This window comes from Syngnathus leptorhynchus, chromosome 7 (genome assembly GCF_054491065.1).
Source record: "Syngnathus leptorhynchus isolate UIUO chromosome 7, UIUO_Slep, whole genome shotgun sequence".
NCBI classification, from domain to species: domain Eukaryota; kingdom Metazoa; phylum Chordata; class Actinopteri; order Syngnathiformes; family Syngnathidae; genus Syngnathus; species Syngnathus leptorhynchus.
The window spans coordinates 1839010-1861193 of NC_141201.1; the positions used below are offsets into that span (position 1 = coordinate 1839010).

General features: G+C 43.2%; 1 protein-coding gene across 1 annotated transcript in view; it reads left to right on the forward strand.

Annotated features, from left to right (window-relative positions):
• prdm10 (PR domain containing 10) overlaps positions 1–22184 on the forward strand; it is a 56463-nt gene that overhangs the window by 1393 nt on the left and 32886 nt on the right. The window lies entirely within an intron of this gene.

The window sequence follows — 22184 nt, forward strand, 5'->3', positions numbered from 1 at the left end:
TCAAATGCATGCAACACAATTAAAAAGAAAAAAGAAAGCAAACATTTATATAGATACAAATTCACCACATAACTTGTGAAATAGATTCTAAATTAAATAAACACCACCAAAGTCATACACAAAATATTAATTTCCAACCCAAAATATGATATATATATAAAAAATATGATTTCCCCCCGCCCCTTTTAATAAAAATATTAAATATTAAAATTTAAATACCAGAGTGATCTATAGTGACAAATGTCTCGTGTCTACCAGGAAAACACTTCGTAGCTCTTCGGCGCTACAATAATAAAGACCATCTCTCACTCATGCTCTTTCTTACGAGGCCGTACATTTAATTCCTAAACACACTGTATGCATTTATTTTTATTTACCGCCACCTCCACGATGCTAACTCACGGCCACGTCCGCCAGAGCCGTGATGAATTTTTCAGCGTTCCGCGCACTTTCTGCTGAATAACCCGTGTCGTATTTTAGTAAAGGGGGCACTCGCCCGCACACATCTATCCCGAATCAATATTTCACGGCCATCAATAATTCTGTTTGTTTCCCCGCGGCCTACTGGCCGCCTCGATGGAGGTGACACGACGGGCTGCATGTCAACTACGGCGCACCAGTACAGCAGAATCGGAAATATCAGGAGGATGGCGCGACCACCCGGCTGCTCTTAGGACAAATTAATTCAATTTGGGTTAACTCCCTAGTCACATACTGTAACAGCATCAACTTTTTACATACTGGCCAGTTGAAGTTTTTTTTTTTTGTTGGGAGGGATGACACATAGGAAATGTCCATTTACATTGACAGCAACACAACCTAATGTCTTAAACCTTATCAGGAAAGCAAAATAGCTAGAAATAGTCATCAAAACAGTGTTTAGCTCCAGTGAATAATTTTCATCCTCGTCCAAATAATAGCAAAATAAATGCGATCCCCCGCAATGCCCAGCAAATCAGCTCTTAAATATGAAGACAGTCAGCCAGCCAGCCAGCAGCAGCTAGAAGTCGCACACATTCCAATCATTTATTAGGAGTAATTGCGTATTTCAAGCGCATATCTTTTTTATTTTGATCCACCACTGGTTCCCTCCATCTTGACTAAAATAGGAAGAGTATGAGTAAATATGAAGATTAAATGGGTAACAAGCTGCAATGTCTTTCCCTCGTGTTTATGTGTTATTATTTTCACAGTTAATCTTGTTATTTTTCTACTATGCAACATTAAACATTTTTTTCCTGCATAGTCCACAATTTATGGATGCTTGTTGGTGCTGCTGTTAGTCGTACAAATTATGTCAAATGGGAAATTAATTATTTATTTAGCTTGCTAGCGAGGTAGCTAGCTGCATAAGATGCTGCCACAAACAACGAATACAAGATTCTACGAAAACACATTATTTTTTAATGTAATTAATAATAATAATAATAAATCCCCGTGTAGTGTTACCATCTCTTAAAGTGCCATATGTTGGAGTATGATTTAAGTAAATTGTTAGGAAAAAAAGGGGGGGGGACTGTCCTTGGTCCTGAATGCAGCCTCCACTCGCTATTGGATTTCATATACGGCTGTTTTAATTAAGAACACGCTCGCACAGGCACGCACACAACAACCGAATATCATTTGATAAAAAAGTTAATGGATCCGGCGCCTCTTGTTTTAAATTGACTTCTTTATTCAATGAAATTAGCGCCAGCTGCATCTCCAATTACACATTGTTTGCTTACAGTTATTCAAACGCACATGTAAAATTTGCACTATATGATATCTACTCAAGATAATATGGATGTGTGCAACTGCTAGCAGGTTTTTAATGCAATTAAACAAACTTAGTAGGCCCTTAAATGACCAAGTGTGTGAAGACAATAAATGACACTAACATACTAACGTAGAAAAAAAATACTGCAAGGCTCAAATATTTGGACTTGACTTTTTCTATGTACACAAAAATATCCTACTCAAATCATCTTTCCCCTTTGATAAGGATGGAAAAAATAATTCATTGTATTTAGAATGGGAGGCAATTAAATGGTGAATTTCACTGTTTGTGAGCTGGCTGGGACCCAATTCCCCATGTGAAGTGAGGTCATTTGTATAGTTTCCAAAGAAAAAAATCCAATTTTCAAGCACAGTGTTAACAAACATTCTGAGCAAACTGTGAACATTCTCTCTGACGTTCGTCACGTGGTGCCGGCCTGATTTTTCCTCGCCAGTTGCCTATCAAAATATCCTCTGTGTCTAATCTGCATCCAGTATTTGCCCGCCACTAAAGAGGCGCGGGGGCGCAGCTGGGAATGTTTAACCTGACGTTCTGGTCCAATTGTTATGCTCCGCTCCCGGTTTTCTCAGCTGTGTTTGGAGAAGAGAGATGAGCGTGGACATGCACCGTGTAGCCGCGGGCACTCATTTGCATTTTACTGCGGGGGAAACAAATCCTTTTTGTAATGGAGTCACCCTGTCTTTTTTATTTATTTTTTGCATGAAGGAATGAAGCATAAAATGCAAGCCGTACGTCAGAGGTTCTCAAACTGAGAAAAAAATTCAAGGACCCTCTCATGATGCAAATGTCAACCAATATGTGCACCCCCTAAATGCCAGAGGGATTGGAAAGTGTTTTCTGGACAGTCCGTCTGAGATGCGCGTGTGTCACGATTAAAGAGATGCTGTTTTCAAAGATGGCAAAAATATGGCGGCTTTGTGCTCATTTGCAAAATTACCAGCATCTAGCATAACAGTTACGCGACACGCCATTCCCAATTTGTTCCAGTCAAATTTTAGGATGGCACAGTGGGTAAGTGTTTACCACAGCTGCCTCGTGGCTCTCAAGTCGGGGTTCAGATTTGCTAGCAGTGTAGCAGCCGGGGCTATCACCGTCTTGTTTACAATACATTGAAGTTATTTATTCCCTTCCAAAGCTCAGGAACGGTGGAGGATTTGGGTTATCATGTCGGTTTTATTCTCACATGTAGGTATGCATTCTTAAAAAAATATGATGTAATTCATTGCAAATTATTTTGCAGAACCCCAAGCTACAGCTTGCGGCACCCCAGTTTAAGAACTGCTGATTTACACTGCATATAAAGCGGTATGTGACACTGCACAGAGACTCGGCTTCTTCCTGAGATTCATTCCTGAAGGGCGCATTTGCCCACAGGAGACTTTGCCACTGCAGTGGTGCAGATTTACTGCATAGAGATGGATGAGCGTCGGAATTGAGGAACGTTACTGCTGTGCTCGGAGAAAAGCAAAAAGCAACCAGGGAGGGAGGATTTTTCTTGATTCTGCTTCCTGTCAAAGGAAGGAAAGAAGGAAGGAGACAGTGGCAAGGGAGGGAATAAGGAAACCGGGATGTATGAAATGAAGGGAGGAAGGAAGAATGACACATGGAAGGATGGAAGTACAAAAAAGGATGACAGGTAGGAAGGATGGAAGGAAAAAAAGAATGGAAGAAAAGGAAGAAGAATGGGTGAAAAAAAGGAAGAAAGAAGTCATCTATGGTCCTCAATGAACCTAACAAGCTCCAGCGTGCTGTCTCACGCATGTCCACTCCACAATAGCATCGTGTTGTTAACGTATTGTCTTTATGCCATCCGGCCAATGGAACTGTGACATTTACTTTGTGTCCCGCCCTCTAATGAGCCTGTTAACATTCCGTTGTTGCGCCCCTAATTGAGTCCACGGCTCGCCGGATGGAAGCGCGTAGGTCCCACCATAATTACTACACTCCCTCCGTTCTCGCCGACGCCTAATGAACTTAAGCGGCATATTTACCACTCAGGCGGCCGTGTGGTGAACAGATGGCAACGAGTCAAATAATAAAAGTCAGGCGTGCACTGCTGCTTTGTTTGATAGATAAAGCTCAATTGTGGTCACAGCTCGCTTACGTCACACTTGTTTGCAGAAGCTAACATGGTGACGCCTTCTCAGCTGCTGTCGGGCAGAAACTAAATACAATCAATTTTCTATTATGTTTTTCAAAAATCGGTACAATTTGTCAGTAGGCGGGAAGGCAAGACGCAAAGTAGCAAATATGTAGAAAAGGAAATAAAGATGAAAGAAAGAAGGTAGATAGTTGTCTGAATTGTTTAACACATCTTGCAAGTTATTGTGTGGACCCTTAAGGTATAACTTGCGGATGTCCAGGGACCCCAGTTTGGGAACCCACGATCTCAACTATGGACTCCAAATGTATCGCGTATGAGCATTCTACACATGCTAACATGCGGTATGGCTGTGAAAGCACGTCCCTCCCCTAGTGGAGGCCGCGTTGGAATGTGGCACGATTCTCATCGCTAATTCCTCTGTGGATATCCACTGTACCGATCCGACTCGACCCCTCATCCACACAAGAAGAGGTCAACAATACCCCGCCTGACCGATGGCAGCTAATAGGTCATTAGGTTCCCAAGGGAGCCAACTGTAATCACTTCTATTGATCTACTGCCAATTGTTGTACGTGTCAACATTGAAAAACACCTTTCGGGAGTAAAATTATGGACTTACTCTTTGCCCTTTACTATTCCAGCTAGAAAAGTACAAAGTGACGTGAGTACAGCAGAATCACTTCTCAATGGTTCAGAAACATCCAAATTTCTGCTGGATTTAAAGAAAGAGAAGCAACAACAAAGGCAAGTGCAGTATTCATGAAAATAAGAGTACTTCATAATTGTTAGCATTCCAGCATTTTATACAAGTGTTTGGACTTGTATATGCTCCTGAAGGCAGAGATCACTGACATGAGAAATAATGACCCCTGAATCAACATTTGATTCTTAATGCGAATGGCGTCTTCCTCGTCCACAAGTTTAGTCAAACTGTTGTTTTCCTAAAAGTCAAGAAGTTCAACCACAGCAGCAACAGACTTAAACAAAAAACAAAAAATCAATCTTACAGCTGCACTTGGTCCAGAATCCTGCTGCTATCTTGGATCACATCACAGTGGTCCTAAATACTCCACAACAGTCGGACCTTCAAGATAAGGCTGTATCTACCGTTAGCCCGTAAAGATTACAGGTCAGACAATCGATCCCTGCGGGACTCCGCGAGCAGCTTGAGGTGGTTGTAATGTATTACTAGTAGCAGACAGAAAACAGGCTCCATCATGTGTCATGCCAACCTAACCCTGGAGGGTTTAGAAGTCAGACACATCAAATGCTCGTCATCTGATGAAATTGACAAGACACAAGACTCCATCTCACTAATGGCTGCCAATTCAGACACGGTTCGATACCAGTCAGCTTTAGGGGGGAAAGCTGTGTTGTTGTCAGGCAAATTAACTTCAAAAAGGCTGAGACTCAAGGTGTTCCATTAAGACTCTGAGGAGAAATCCAATGGCGGCAAATTGAGTCATCGTCACCTGAGTGACTCTGACTGCACGTCTTCATGTGTTTAAGTGACGTGAATTTACATTCATGCTTTGCTGAATCTTCCCCCTTTTTCACTCTGCTAAAAACGGAGCCGAGTAATTACTCTGTCGGCCTAATTAAATTAATTTTGGAAGTGCTGATGAATGACTCCATCATCTGCGGCAGACTGGTTATTTTCCGAGTTAATAACATGAGACCCAGATCACTTCCTTGAATTTTTTACCACAAATTTAGCAGCTTTGAAGTTGTCTGCTTCTGCGGCGAGGTTTGTTGGGTTACTTGACCCAAATGTGCTTTGCTGATTGATTGATGCTTCAAGCAGACAGCTTCAACAAAACAAGACTGCAAAAATATTTGAGGCCATTTAAAAACATTTTCTTTTAACACGCATCATTTATACACTCGTTTATTTTCACTCATGTACTTCTACTTTGGTTGCGGGTGTGAGTACTTTTGCTACCTCTGCGAACCAACCAGCACCAAATGAGGTTAATCAAGGAAAAAAAAAGGGCTAGGTATCACTCTCTGCCAAAAACCATTCCCTCACTTCTTCATGAACCGTTCGTCCTTGGTGGAGGGCTTCGCTCTTCTGTTTGTTAAATCTTTTGTCGGACGGCTCGCGGTTTTAAATCCAGATGATGTTGGGCTTACAGCGCCGGTCACTGAAAAGAAAAAAAAAAAAAGACACAAGGAGCTGATTGAATTTCGCTCTTTGTTAGCTAGGAGAAAACGTTCCCATCGATTGTGTTCTTTTATTCCTTTGCGGCCGCTTGGAATATCTGCTAAAAGCCCCCGCCAGTGTGAAATTTTGCCTTGTGCAGATTCCGCAATGGAGCTCAAAGGCTCCGGCGGCTCTTTCAAAAGCAACCCCGCCGACGTCGTATTTCCAGATCGGTCGCTAACCAAGCCGCCGCCATCTAGCAGGTTGAGAGGCCAAAACTAATTGGAGAGTTGGCGGAGGCCATTAACGCGCGGTTCGGGGTGACTGCCTCTCAGTCCTGCGTGAACTTCAAATGTCATCCGCCTCCCAATTACAGCCTAAATAGCAATTTACCTCAGTTAATTACCTCAATTATTATTCAATGGAATGCCAAAAAGACTCCCCCTCGATTCGTCACGGTTTTAATTTACACATCACGGCTCATAATCCGCTCAAATATGGACGTCCTGCGCCAGAGGCCACCTTCACATTTCCTCAGGGGGGGACGGCGACGTAAAAAGAGAAATAAGTCAAAGCTTCTTAATGAGTACACAGAAACACGAGGGACGTAATTTGAGCTTTAAGGGTCTTAATACATAACCACTCTGGAGACGGGCGGGGATTTAGGAGGGTTACTCCGAGATTTACGAGATTCTGATTAAAGAGCAGCACAATTGAAAATAAGGGAGGAGGTGGCCAAGGGAAAGCCAAGCCGTTTTGTGCTTTACCTTTAGCCTTTTTCATCGAAATGTATATTTAGGAATACATAAGCCAAAAAGAAAATTCGAGTGAATTCATCCTTTCGATTGAAAGCTATCTTTGTATGTCCAAATAAAATATCAGAAAGTCATCAAAACAATCTTTGCCATTTGGTCCCTGGCGACTGTTCCGATCCACTGTGATACATTAACAAGCAGTTCATTTATCGCTTTGGCATTTCAGCTCCGTGAAAACCCAGCACTGAGCGTTCTCCCGCCAGGAAATCGTCATTTCTACTTTAAAGCTTGTTGGCAGAAAGCGCCTTGTCGTCTCTCTCACTTTCACAACAAACTTCTCTCTCTGCAGACGTCGGGAAATTTGTCTTTGTGCCCTGATCCTGCTCCCAACAGGGGGCGGGGCTCCGTGCTTTGCTGAAAAAGAGTCTGCGGCGTAGCAAGAACCAACTTGGCCATTATTGACGTATCGGAGTCCTGTAGTCAGCTTGGCTTGACCTTATCGGATTGTGCAAAGGAAGAAAAGCCACATAGAAAGCTTCTGGAAAGAAATGATTTTCCTTGTCTTGATTCCACTTGGACTGACACTGAAACGGGATGAGATCCCATCTTCTAAATAAGTCATCAATTTGACCATTTCACTGGCGACTGGCATGTCAAACGTTGTACCTGACAAGGACGCCGATCCGTAGCGGTCACCAGGCTGATCTTGAAATCGCTGTCCGCCCGAGTATGCCCACCCCAGAGCCGGCCAGGGCTGTCAGTCAGATGTCGATTTCACGCCCAAGTGTGACAAAGCCAAACGTCCCATGTGGCGCCCGTTCGCTCCGCCGTGTCCTTGACCAAAGTCGAGCCAGCCGCTGAGGTGGACGGACCACAGTCATACATCTTTGGATTTTAAATCCCTATAAAATGGAGATTGAGAAATACGATTAGTTGTGACTATCAGATCCAAGTACTTTTAAATCGCTGCTTTGCTTGTGTATGTATTTTTTGGAAGTCACTTGGAAGGTGGTTGCAAAAGTGTATCAAGCATCTTGAGTAATTTCTTCTTTTTTTTCCCGTCTCGAACCTCATGACGACCTTTTGTAAACGCAAACAGTAATTTGCATCGGACACTGAATGTTCCACAGCGGCAAAGATCCATCTCTGACACAAATGTATTTTTTTATTTTTGGATTGACATCTCTGATGGGCTTTCCACTACTTTAAAAAAAATCCCTGCCGGAGCTCCAGCAAGCGCTCACGCCCACCTCTGGGAATTCTACGCCTTCTGCTAAGGGCATCTTCCTGCAGAAGGTCAGCGGGAGGTTCTTGCGCTGAGAAAGGAGCCTCGGGGCAAAACGGGGATGATGCTGGAATATGTTGACACACAACGGAACCAAGCAGAGATGGCCGTGACACCATATGGGAGTGCTTGGGTGGGACTAAAGTACTCACTTGTGTAAAACGAAAAGGAACAAAAACCCAACCAGCGTCCGTACTGTAAGATCATAGTCGGTGGTATCTCATTGATTCCAACCCGCGACAGGAAGGAAAAGAAGTCCTAATGAGAATCGATGCTCACTTTTTTTTCCCCATTTCCTGCTTTGAGGGCTAAATAAATGAGAGCAATTAGTGAAGGAGATGCGATCCTTTAAGCAAGGCTTGACAAAAGGCCTCGTTTGCTCTAATGGCAAAAAAATACTTTCACTCCCGCTCTTTGTTCAAAACGGTGGTTTTGTGTGACTTCAGATCATCGGGTGTGCCACGGGAGATCCAGAAGTGATTGTTGATTTGCTAAAAACGATGCGTCTTTGTTCGTTTATCCACGCCGGTCAATGGAATGGTTTTCGAAGGTTCAACTAATCATCGCATCTTTGTCTTGTAAAGAAAGCCAGAATTCACCCAGCGTAAGTCAGTTAGTACTGTGTAGATCTGTAACTGTGATATGGACCCTCGCCGCTCTCAACACCGCTGCCGATAACGTCCGCCTTGCTCGCGAGGACAGATCAGGACCTTCCGTCAGATTCCTGCGAATAATCCTAGCACAGACGCCGGCGAGCTCGCCACCGGGCTCCCGCGAGGGCCTTAGCGGAGCCTGCGAGTGAAAACATCTTAAGCGCTTTCCATTTGCGGCTCTGCGGGGGAGAGCGAGGGATTTGTCCTCGAGGACGTCCAGTCCATTCAGTCCAAGCGTCAATACTGACGCCCAAGTCGCCGAAACCTTGTCATCTTTCTAATTATCAAGTGGAGAGAAGTAACTAAAGTAGAAATCCTCGAAGGGATGAATGATTCATGGCGAGTGCGCTGCATAAAGATTCGCCACTCATTCAACATGCGCTTGTATAGATTTTTTTTCAATGTGCAGACATAAAAGCAAAAGCAGACGTTTCAAAGTATTCCATTGCGATCCGCTCGAGTGTTTATATTCCCGTCGAGGGCCTTTCGTTTTAACATTTCAGCGTCCATTGTGTCCAAGAAGCGCGTCAAGCGGCGTCCCCACGGTTTCTCTCCTCAAACATTTATCCAATACGTTTTGTATGATATTAACAAGCTCTTTTTTTTTTTTTTTTTTTTCAAACGTATCGCTCCCGAGCAGACGTCTCTTGAAACAACTCCGTTCTGCATTCCTTTTTTGTCTTAACATCCCAAATGATTTTTATTTATTTTTTATTTTATTCTTTCCTTGGCAAGCAACGTACTTGATATGAAATTCAAATTAAGATGTTCATTGTCATTGCTCAGTTAACAAAATTGGGTGACGAGAATTTGTAGTTCTTTCTTGCACGCCGACTTGCAGCTGGTAACTACGACAAGATGTAAGCACGCTCTTGACGCTAAAAGGAGGTCAGCAGCTCCTCCTCAGGTCCACTCTCTCGAGGGTCCTCAGAAAGTGAAGACGGCGTTGCGCCTTTTTTTTCTTGCAAAGAAGTATTTAAGCCCCTCCTCCAAGGGTGTTGCCAGACGTGGAGTGTGTAATGTGCTAGACTTGCCGCAAAACACGGTTGGAGGAATCCAGATTTGTTTCGGGGCTGGTCTAATCTACTGTATAGATGCTGCTGCAGACTTTGTATTCTTCGCCTTGTTGCACATTCCATGAAAAGTAGGAAGGGCTGATTTTTTTTTTTTTTTTTAAATCAGCGTGATTGAATTATAATGTGCAGGATGCGAGTTGCGTTGGCTGTTTGTTGCTTTTGCGTGACTCATTCATGGCAACGGTCTCATTAGCAATAGGTGGTGTGAAAACAGCCGTTACCATGGTAACGCTAATCTCACCAGGCAAGCGAATGCGAAGCGTAATAGTAAATAAACAAGCTTTGCATGTTACTGTAGATGGAAAAACCTAAAGCCTGCCGCGGCAGAATCAGACTGAGCTACATTTGTCATTTAACTTTATAGAGCCTCATATAATTTTTAATTTGTACTCAGTAATTGAATGATGACACATCCAAATGGACACCGCATTGTAATCCATTCCCAGTCATATGTGTCGACGAGATACTTCGGCTTGATTTAATTCACTGTATGGTCTCGAAGGCCAGGTTGCGATCTTTGGAGATTCGCAGTGAAATAAAATGGACAAAAGGCATCATTGAAGAGCATCCCTCTAGAAAGCAATTTCACCTCAACTGTGGCACAAATGGCCGGCATCTGGATACGCCCCGAACGGTCCTTGTTCAAATATATCAAACCCCCCTTACAAAATACCTTGATTTCTTTTAGAGCCACTCTGAAAATCACATTTTCAATCACTCTCGCGGGCTCTCTGTAAAGCGCACGCTCAGGTGGGATGCAGGCAGGGGGGGAGGGAGAGCGGGGGTTGACTGATGAAAATGGCAAAAAGAGTTATCAGAAGGCTCTTGAGTACCATTTAAACTTGGTGCATTTGGCCATTGGGGGCAAACGTGGAGAAAGTCAGCTTGGTTAAAGTGTATCAAGAGAAAGAGCAAGAGAGAGACTCAGCACATGGTGACCTCGTCAATTAAGTTTGGTATGACATCAACCGCTAATGTCACCCAGTCATCCATATATATTTTTTTAAAGCACTCATTAGTTCGCGTCGGGGTCACGGATGGGATAAAAGCTATCCGAGCTAAAATTGTGTGAAAGGCGCTGTTGACCCTGCTACTCCTCTTGCAGTTACGATATTGCACCAGTTAGTGTTTATATGTATCACATGCTCATTGAAAACATAAAATCTGTTGGTTGATTCAAACCTTTCGAATCAATTGGTGTACGTATGTATGATAACCATTCAACGATATCCATCTTTTTCACGGTTGCACAAATTCTATTTACCCGTCTGAATGTTGCCTCTCGGTCACAGATGTCGCTAGCTTCATCCGGAGCGCGACATACTTAAGATGTAAGCTGCTCGGCGGGTGCCCATTGGCCCGGGCGCTCGCGCTCCGGTGAAGCGAGAACGGACATCAACTCGGGCGAGTTCTGAGGGGCCACAAGCGGTGGTGGGCTTGAAAAATGAACCCTATTTGCAATGATAACGAGGGCGGCGAGGATTTTTGGGCCATGAACCCCGCTGAGCTCTGCTTCATACCTCGCAGCTTTTCTCTGGCTTCTTGTGCGTTTTTTCTCGCACAGACTGGCTTTTTATGCCAACATGACCATATATGGTACCTTGTCTTAACTTTCAAATTTCAAGATAGTACCAAGTTACTGTAGCAAAAACCACTTACCTTTCTTTGGTCTATTTTGATTTTTGACTGACACCTCCGCCTCCCAAACAGAACAAGACCAGCACTTGGCAACGACTTATAATCGTGAATCGTCTTAATTCGTCGAGCTTTGTAGTGTTGCGCAAGCTCTTAGCAACAATAAACAAGGCATCTTGGAGACGCTTGCAGAAATAAATTAAGCCCTGAATAAATTATGTCTTTATGTGATCATTAAAAGCCAGCAGAAGAGTGGAAAATAGCTTCTTAATTCTTTTTTTTCCCGGTGCCCCCTGCGTCCGACTGTACAGCTCAGATAGAGAGCGCTCATGTTTGCTAGCAGTGCAAACGGAATATCTTTAAAATACACAAACAAAAACAAGGCTGACCGCATTTGGGTATCAAAGCCTTCAAATAGTAGCAGCTCTCACTTTGAGAAAGTTGGTCACTCTTGATTTCAATTGTCCTCATCGTGTGTGGCGTTTGGCCACCGAGGAAGCCCAAACTATAAAAATGACATGCTGCGAGGTGAAATTTGCTTTAGATGGTGGAGAAAAAAGCACTAACAATAAAACTCGTGTGTTGTTTTTGATGGGTTAGAGAACAATGGGATGGGCTTCGTCTTATCTCTGCTTTGCAGCATGACTCCAACTGTTCAGCTAGCACGTGCGTGCCTTCATCCTAGCTGTCCTACTCCGGCTTCATTTTTCAACAAACAGCAAAACAGTACATTGAAGCGTATCCTGAAGGGATCATTAACTGTGTGCAGTGGACAACTTGTGAAAAAAAGTCCAACCACTCGCCTTGGTCATAAATTGTAAAAAAAAAAAAAACAGAGGCCAGGGCTACCACTACTACAGCAATTGTTTTTTTAATGGATCCCGTTTGATGCCAGTTTATCAAAAATACTACAAAACAAAAAAGATCGTAGACCGCTTCGGGCATTCTAGAATATGACAGGACGGGAACCTGTTTCCGTTTGGGTCTGGAAAAACGGCTGTGTTAATCGCAGACGTTGAATAAGTAATACGAGCGTTGCGGCTGAGTGACAGGCCGGTAACCTCACCTGTCCGCATCTCGGGTGTGCCGCCGCCGATCAATCGCATCAATCAGCGGCGACCTGACAGCACCCCGCCGTCGTCTAAATGGGAATCTGTCAAGAAGAGGCTCGCAGGCAGATCAAAAAGACTGAAAAGAACCATCCAAATAGGATCGGCTGCTTTTGGTTAGGTTGAGATTTTATTGTAGTCATTTAATGGAAAGATCTCGTGAAGTTATCGGCATTCAAAAAGCAAAAACATATCATTTATAACCTTGTTAAACTGTTTGAATGATGAAAGACTGGCTCTGTCGCGATTCCGCATATGGAATCTTGGTTCTTCCAGTAATCCTGTTAGAATTTCAGCGAGTAGGAGTTATGCGGAAAACATCAGTGCCGCCTAGATATGTAAAATAGATCAGCATTCCCGCTGCGCTTAACATTTAATCAAGGCCTCATTAGTGATCCATATTTCATCTGTAGCAACCGCCGCTTTGAACACGTCGGATAGGAACTGATCTTGGAATCTAAAGAAGAAAGAGAAGGGCTGGAATTGAAGCTCTGAGTTTTTCTCTGGGAATGAGAAATAAGAAGCTTCTCAAGGTCACGTCGTCAATAACACTGCGGGTGACCACGTGTGCGCCGTTCGACCCTTCAGCCCGGCTAAAATATGATCTCGCCCGCCGTAACGTCCGCTTGAGGACTTCAGCCTCTGCAAAGTCGATTAATATCGATTGTGCGTTTGAGCGAGCGTGTGCGTCTCCTCAGGTGGAACCAAATTACTCTGAAAACATCCCGGGAGGGCCGCACTTCTGGGGGAACGTTGAAGACGATTAGCTGAGTGGCGTGGAAAAGTACAATTTAATTAAGGCAAATAAACGAAAATAAAAACGGCCGGCAAAAGGAGGCAAAAGACAGAAGTAGCCGGCAAATCCTGCCGTAATGTAACACAACGGATCGATGGCACTATTGGATTTGGCCCTGTGACTTTCACTTCAGAACATGAGCGCAATCTCTGGAAAAAGATGAATGTGACAGCACTTTTGTTCACAGAGATGTTCGCCAATGTGTCAGTGTGCTGAAACATCACTTTGATATGCTCCATTGTTTTTGTTTAGATCTTGTTTTTTGTTGTTGTTGTTGTTGTTGCGTGTGCTGCTAGCTGGAGTTCATTATTAGTCAGCACTTGACATGAAATCTATAGTACACAGAAATGTACATGTTCTCACCCAGAACCGAGGCTATAATTGTTTCTTTTTTTGTAAAATCCATTACGTTGTATGTCGACTTCAGAAATAGGGGTAGAAACTAATTATTGGACTCTGCTTGGATCAGGTTAATTTTCAGACGCTCGTCTTTCTGCTTCCAGGAATTCACAACAGAACTGTACTTTTGGATTTATTCTTTTGTGATTTCTAGCTGTGTAAAATATAGAATGACTTGACTTGCAATGATTCACTTAACCCATATTATATTACATGATTCGAACCCAAGCTGACCAACTACTATAATCAGTACCTGTTTCTTATGAGTAGGTCAATCACAAAAGGTCAAACGTAATCACTTCCAAAAAGGCACGTTTTATGTTCAAAGTTGTAAAAGTCAAATGCCAAAGGTACATAATCAGTTTAGTTCTCCACCCTTCAATTTTCCATCCAATCTACTTGTTCAATGTCAGAGATAGATCTTGATTGATACTAAATGATATCCGAGCCAAGATATTGAAGCGCGGAGGTCTGGAACTCTGATTACAAGATGATTGGACACTTCTCTGTCTGTAGTCGTGATAATTTATAGAAGAGCAAAGTGAATGATTCATCAGGTTATACTAATAAACTCTATGGTGTACCGGGAACACCGCATACCCAGTCGGGCGATCTCGCAATCCAACGGCTTTTGTTGGGCGGGTTGATTGTGATTGTGTTTTGCTCGCAATGTGACTTTGGGCTTTGGTTAAAAGCTGAGAAGGAATGAAGGAATGACTTCAGGAGTCTGCCTCTTTATCAGAGGCCAGACATTAGGCTCTCTCCAAATGTTGTGTGCAGAACGCCGCGGATGTTGGAACACCACCAGGATTGTGAACCTGGATTTTTCTAAGGAACTGAAAGCCACCAGATTATCAGTATTCCAAAATTCCCAGACATGTTGATTTCAATGTGTTGTTGTCCTGTTTTTTTAAACAGTACAGGTGATAGTTCATCAAGGTCACTTCCAGAACCTGCGCAGTAACTAGGGCCTGAACTCTGTCATGAGCAGAAACTCGTTAATGGATTCCTTGCAGCCCAGATTCTGCCCCCTTTCAACCATTTATTTATTTTTATTGATCCTGTACAGTCACTTTAGCAGCTGTCACTTGTGCTTTGCTGTTAAGCTCTTTGTATCTCTCTTTCTGGGAAAGCAGCGGGTCATCAGTAAAGCACCTGGCTTTGGTACTTGGAAGGGCAAGGATCGTGGACATGACCTGGGCACCAAATAAAGACATCCAATATGGACGGACACTTGTGAATATTTTGTTTGGGGTGAAATTTTAGGATGATCTTGAAATCCACCATGGCCTTCCAAGGATGTCCAAGTACTGAAATATTCAACCATGGTTTTTGAGTCTGAGATAAAGAACTTTGGTGAAAAGTCTCAAAGGACAACAGCAACTACAAATTATCCCTTTTGAGCTTGAGCCACTAAAATTTCAGAAAGCAAACAATCTGATTTAACATCCCGCTTAGCAATTAGACGTTGCGGATATTTACTGTCGAACCGACGGCGCTTTTTGTCCCGATGGAATCGATGTCCGCTTTTAGACATAAATCAGACACACTTCTTCATCTAAAGCTAATGCAAGCTAAGTGCTTTTTAAGCCGACGCTCAGATCTGATTTGGTTGAAAAGGATGGGATTTAAATGCGGTTTTGTGTGGCCCCACCAAAGAAGACGGTGCGCTGAGACGGGAGAAAGCCGCGACTGATTGGGTTTCTTTTTTCAGACAAATTCTGCAGCATGACAGTGAGATAATGAGCTCCCTTTGATCAGAGGACCATTGTCGTATACGCCGATGATCATCTCCGAATATGTGTGTGTGTGTGGCAGCCAGATGAATATTAACATCGGTGTGTTGCAGTGGCGTCCCGAAGGGGCGGCTCGCTTGTCGCTACATGCACAAAGGGCCTTGCCATGCAACCGTGACGACCGCCACGTGGCGTTTGGCAAAGCCGCCTGTGTCGTGGCCCTTTAAAAAAAAAAAAAATGGCAAAGCTGTTGTATACCACAAAAGCAACACAATAATGTAGCCCAGGCCCTCACTGGGATATAATAGCTTAATATCGCTCTGATTTGTTTTGGATGGCAGACACAGAAAATGATTGTTGCATGCTAATTGTGTAATAGTCGATCAAATAGTCATTTACGCAGCGACGGCGCTCATAAACATTCTGAAACGTGCAGCGGTTAATGTTTTGTATTTGTTTATGCTAATTGAGGAAAAATGCGTCCAATTGTGCCGCTCCTGTTTGTTTTATGACTACACTAAAGGAGCCCGCACCCATTTCTCTTGTCCTCCTCGAGGGGAGTCACGTTAGTTATCTGCTAAATGCAGCTTCTTACTTTCTTTTCTCAGGCCATCTTTATTCCCTCACATATTTGGGAGAAATAGAGCTACATTAAAGGTCTTGAGGTTATTTGGCCGGTCGCCATGCAAAAGTTGCTTAATTGTGACATGAGCCTTGGCGGAAAAACAACTTTGCGGCGCGATCACGCTCCACGGATCCAATCAAAGTTTCCCGTTTATGAATACTTAATGGTCATCACTTAGGAAGACTGTGGTCCGCCGAGTCCGACGAAGGACCAAAAGTCTTTGCTAAGCGCCAAGTCCACTCGAGCAAGACCATCCATCTCCACTTTTAATGTGCATTTAATAAGAATGAAATTGGCGGGCGCATAGATGCGGTCGGAGCGGTGCGATAATGACACTTTGGCTTCCCGGGGCGGTGATATGTGGATGACAGCCACCCCCCCACCCCCCCCCCCTTCACCCCAATTCCTAATGGAGCCGTTCCACTGGCATCTGTTAAGAATGCTTCATTGAGTTTACAATTAGTAAAGGCCACGCTTCGGTGGCAGTCTACGAGACCACCGAGCGGGCGAGGCCACGTTGCTTTTTATCGCGTTTAGCACGGGACGGGAAGTTTGGAAGTCTGCCTGACTTAAAAAACAAACAAAAAACTTGTGTATGTTGATATGATTGTTGAAAAGAACATTTTCATCTCTTTGAGATCCCTGAAATTATGTTTTTTCTACATGAATAAGATCGTAATGGAATCTGAGATTACTTGTAGTGTCGTCAGATTAAAACCAAAACGAGGCATTTTGATGGCATATTAATTCATTTGACTGGGATGGTGTCTGCTGTAGTACTTCATTAAATCCTCTCAGTCTCCATTAAGGCAAACGCATCTGATAAATCTCGAGCCCGAGTGTTGTGTGAAGAGCCGAGAGTGGCGCCATTACACCGCCATTACCACTGTCCGGCATGTCTGCCTTCATTATATCACCTGCGAATGACACAGGGCTGCTGCTGGCTTGACCACACACACACACATACACACACTCATTAGCGCAGCGTTTCACTGGCGGATTTTTTTTTTTTGAATTCAGTTCAATCTTTCCGTGTTAAACTTGTTTCAGCAAAACTCTGCTAGAGAGTTCACCGTGTGTCACGTTCAAAAGTTTGAACTGCAGCTTGTTTTACAAACTTTTTGACATTTAAATTTCCGCAGAGGGAGTGGGGGATAAAAATCTGTCGAATCTTCGGGTGTCGCAGTAATATTAGTTCCCATCCTTCTGAAGGATGCCATGCACCAATTAGTGGTGTTAGAGTAACGTACTAAACATTGACTTGCAGTCTTGAATGTTTACTAGCACAACTTCAACTCATCTCAGCTCTTTAGTACGGCATTGATATTCTTTACAGAAGCTAAAAAATATGACTCGCATAAAGCGCAACATAGACGTATGGCTGTACTTGTATTTATTGTCCGTTATTCGTAAATTCATGCCAGAAGTGCGTCAACAGAGGCGTCGTACGCAACTCATCAGGCCGTTTGTCGAAAGCGATGCGCCGGCACGTCATTGCTAACCTCAAAAATCATTATTACCTGATTAAATGTGATTAAGAGAAGATCATTAGCAGCCGCATGTCCTGTCCGGAACGATTACTCTGATGGGTGCGTTACGCCCGCTGAACCCGCCCGATGCCAACGCTAATGGTGGGCGGGCGGTGCATTGTTTGGCTCAGAGGTGGAAGCTTGACTTGCTCTCGTCCGCCGGAGCGTAGCGTCGTCCCCCAGCTGCGCGCTGTAATGCGCTAAATGACTCGACAAGAGATGACATTGGGCATGTTTAGCAACAATTCCTCTGCATCATGAACTCGTCGCAGAAGTTAATTCTATTACTTAGAATGTTCATTATCTGGTTATTCACTTCTTAATGGGAAAAGAGACCCATTTTGATAAGTCTTAACGTCGTAATCACTTGTCGGGGTGTGATGGTGCGGCGTGACTAGACTGCGGCACGGATCTATTTTTGGAGAGCTGTCTTTTGGGCAAAAAAAAAGATCTGTGGTCTCACCTCAAATATGCAAAGACTTGGATTTGTTTTGATTAATATACATATACATGTTATTGTATTAATATGAGGGATAATTTCACAAGAAATAAAAGGAAAATATTTGGTTTTGTAGTTGACACTAAATGATAGTCGCAGTTGTCGATGATGTTATAAAATAGCAATGTTACTAGAGATCCCACAAAAACATCAACTTTGGTAGGAATGGTCACTTGAACCTTCTCAAAATGTAAAAAATTTGATGGAAAATTGAAAATTGGATTCTCATCCCCCCAAAAAATGTTCCACTATGCTAATTGAAATTATTAATATCAAGTTTTTCCTTTTTACTGCTGCGCATTGTTTGTTTCCGGATATTGTCTGGGTTGTTTTGTCAGGGTGTTTGTTATTCACGGGAACAAGTTTTTTATTCCCGGCGGAGCAGATTTTGTCGGATTAAATCACAAAATTCATCAAAAGCGTCTCTGAGGCTTCCGGCGGACGCAAAGAAAACGTCATTTCACATCAGCCGAGCCAACATGCAAAAAGCTCCCCTTTTTATTTCATTTTTAAATTGCTTGTAAATGCTATGTAAATGTACTCTTAATGTTTTCTTCACATTTGTCTGAGCCCCTGCTTCCCTTCTTTTATGGAATGCAAATTTTAATGTCTGGCTTATTTACAGCACTCATGCAGACGCAGCAATAAAAAAATAAAATAAACAATTTGCCTCTGCTTGCCGTGCTGTAGAAAATAAGAATTACTCAGTCCGAACTGGGGGCCTCATTCATCACTACTTTCACTGCAGTATCCAATTTAATCTCAGAGAGAGTTACTGCTAATAGATGAACACAAGACACACACACAAATGTTCAACTAATATACAAGTAGTAACTGGACACCAAAGTAAGAGTCCCGAGTCTCAGTTTTGATGCATTTCTCATGTTCAGGTTGGAATCTCATCCAAACCAAACTTCATTTCCTTTTGAAAGGTGGCGAGTCATGTCCACAGTGTCATATCGCGGTCCACAAAAAGTACATTTCAGCACAATTCATAAAATTGCGCTACAGCAGCAGTATTTTGGATCTCAACCTCGCAATCAATCGAGGCAAAACGTCTCCAAGACCTCCCTCCCGTCAGACAAACGGAGCGAGGCGGCCGATTATTCCCACTGCCAATTAACCTCGCGAGCGGCCCCTGCCAAATTTCCTTCCCACCTGCCCGTCAAGTCGACGGCGCTGATTAAAATGGACAGAAGCACTCGGAAGGAGACGGATATTGTCCACTAATCCACGTTGGAGCCGCCCGAGGGCCAAGATGGAGAACTGACTCAACTTGAGAGAGCTACTTCTGAACAAAATGCAATGTGCGTTGTCTTGTTTGACCTGTCAAAAAATAAATAATTTGAGTACCTTAGCCACGATCCAATGCAGGCATGTGAGCTTTGTCTCTGCCGTCGTCAAAGCCGGCTAATAAAGTGATCCGGAGGCCGCGGGTGCGCCGCGATGCGACGAGAAATCAGATTTGTGCTTTTCATGCCCTAAGCCTCTTGTCACTAATCTCGCCCACTTGTCGCGTAGGTGTTTTTCAGCGTGAAATGCACTTTTCCACGGCTTGGCCGACGATCGGAGAACGCGCTCGGCGAGATCTGGCAACGTGTTGGAAACCCTGCGGGCGCTGGCAAAGCCACTTCCCAATGACAGATGTTGCCGTGAGAAATCGGCAGCAGCGTAGGCGCCGTGACATCGCCGTTTTGCGGCCGGGGACAACGACGGAGACGACAATGGAAGTTCTTGTCATGCCACTTAGATAATTGTTGTGTCCCTGGGAGAAAAGAAAAAAAAAATCAAGTCAGCTCTCAGCACCAGCTTTCACTTAGCAATATGAAGTTTTGGTAGCACGATAGACCTACAATTTTTTTCTTAAGGCTGACATACGTCTGGTCACAGCGTTTGCCGGCAAAAGATATTTTGAGGTTAAGTTTCTCAAAGAATAAACTACAGTATCATGCAGATTGCCTTCTCTTAGATTTAATTGCAGTTCGCGACCTCCACGTAGGTGAACAGAAAGGAAGTGGCGTGCAACGTAGCTCTTAACTTCACAGAAGGCATAGGAAGAAGAAAACCACTTTGAAAGGGTTTCCCCTGTTAATTTTTTTTCCTGCCGTCGTAACGTTTTCCAGCAAATTCGACAAGGATGCCACCAAAAGCGGAGAGAGTATATGTTAATTTCTCTCCTATCGCACTTCTCCACAGGATCCAATTTCAGTTCAGTGAGGGGTTTGTCATGTTGAAGAGTAACGTGTATTTTCTTTTTTCTTGCCTTTCATATACTTTCGCACTGTAGCAGACGAAACAAATTAAACTGCACAGAAGCATTTCAGATTTATTTTTTGCCAGCGTTGAGGTTTTCTGTTCTTTTGCTGTAACGTCAAACTAAGTATGAATCCCATTTTTATCAGAAATGTCCAATAAGGACTTTTTCTTTGATGGATAGCTAGATTGATAGAGACGATATTGACATGACGTGATTGCCCAACGGATTGGCAGGCGTGGAGGAAGAAATGGACGAGAGCAGGTGTAGCGGGTCGACAAAGATGTTAACACGAGTCAGTCAGACGCGCCGCCCACCTGTGACGGAGAGACGATTCATTACTATTTAACAAAAGTTCATCGGGCAATATTGCCGTCGAGACCAGCCAGATGGGACGACTTTTAAAAATAGCCACGCCCGGGAGGAAAAAATGAGAATTAGTAGGCAGATTAGAATACAAATAAAAGGAACGATGCAACGATAATAAGTATGTGAGATTACTTTTGTTTAACCTTCCTCTCACCTCTGATTCAACACTTACTTTTCGATTAAAAATCAAATTATCTTTGTTTTTCCCAAAGCTTTCAGCCAAATCAATCACACATGAGATTGTCCTGGAGGCGGCGATGGTCAGTATTTAATTAACAGTGAATTAATTTCAGAGAAAAAGAGGTTATTTTTCCAAAAATATTTTATACTAACATCTACGGAAAAAAAGTAAATACCACAGGACGCGCTCAAGACTTGGGGTTAGAACCTTAGCATTTGATAACTGTAAATATAATGAGCATTTAGTTACATACAAACGATTCCTGTTGGATGTAAATGACGGTGATTATCGGGGCGGATTCAGCCGCTTGGAAGGATGCAGCACAATGTACCGGTTACAATTGCCTACTAACTTGTTCCATTTGCATTCACAACTTGAAATAGCATGCGGCTCGACGTTTCAGTGAATAGTAGCTGATTAGCAGCGGAACACCGTTTGAACTGCTTCAGCCTGACCTGTGACCGCAGTCAACTTAATAAAGTTAGATTGCCTCAGACTTCATTCAAAATTAATTGGCTTCTTGTTTCCTCCTAGAAAAAAAAAGAGACAGTTATTAAACACATGACAAAAAGTCAATGAAGAATGTGAGCCCCTATCAGATAAACATTGTGGTGACTTTCAGTTCTTTTGGCAAAAATACATTTGACATGATGCACTATAATTTTGAAATGAACTGCTTTCAAGGTATACCGTAGTTAGAAAAAAAAAAAAAAACAACAACTCAGTTCTGTATAGATTATCTAGCATTTGTGGTTTGATTTATTTCTGTAAGTCTAGAGTGAACCGGCTTGTGTATCAAGATGTCTCTTCAGCTCCTGGTTTACCAAACTACAAATATGCTTTAGGCACTTTCGGTGAAATCCAACTCCACAATCTTTGTTCACACATTAATTCAAGGGCCCCCGCACTAATTTGGACGCCCCCGGGCCTCTAATTCGGATGCCCAGGGCAACCACCCCGTCGCCACCACATGCTACTTGCTAGGAAAGTGGCAGCCATCATTCAAAATCATCCTTTATTTTGCAGTCCTGTCATGGATGACAATGACAACCAAAATAGTTCCTGGATGTGCACAGCCACCCCTCCTCACTCTTGTTTTCTCTCACTATCGCATTGTATCAGCCTAAAATCTCATCTTGTGTTGTTATGACAGCCAGAAAAGCAAAACACAGAGTCTGTGTACATCTCCCTGTTTGTATAAGGGAGGAAAAAAGAACTGCAAAATCAAATCAAACACAACTCTCAAAGCTTCTGGG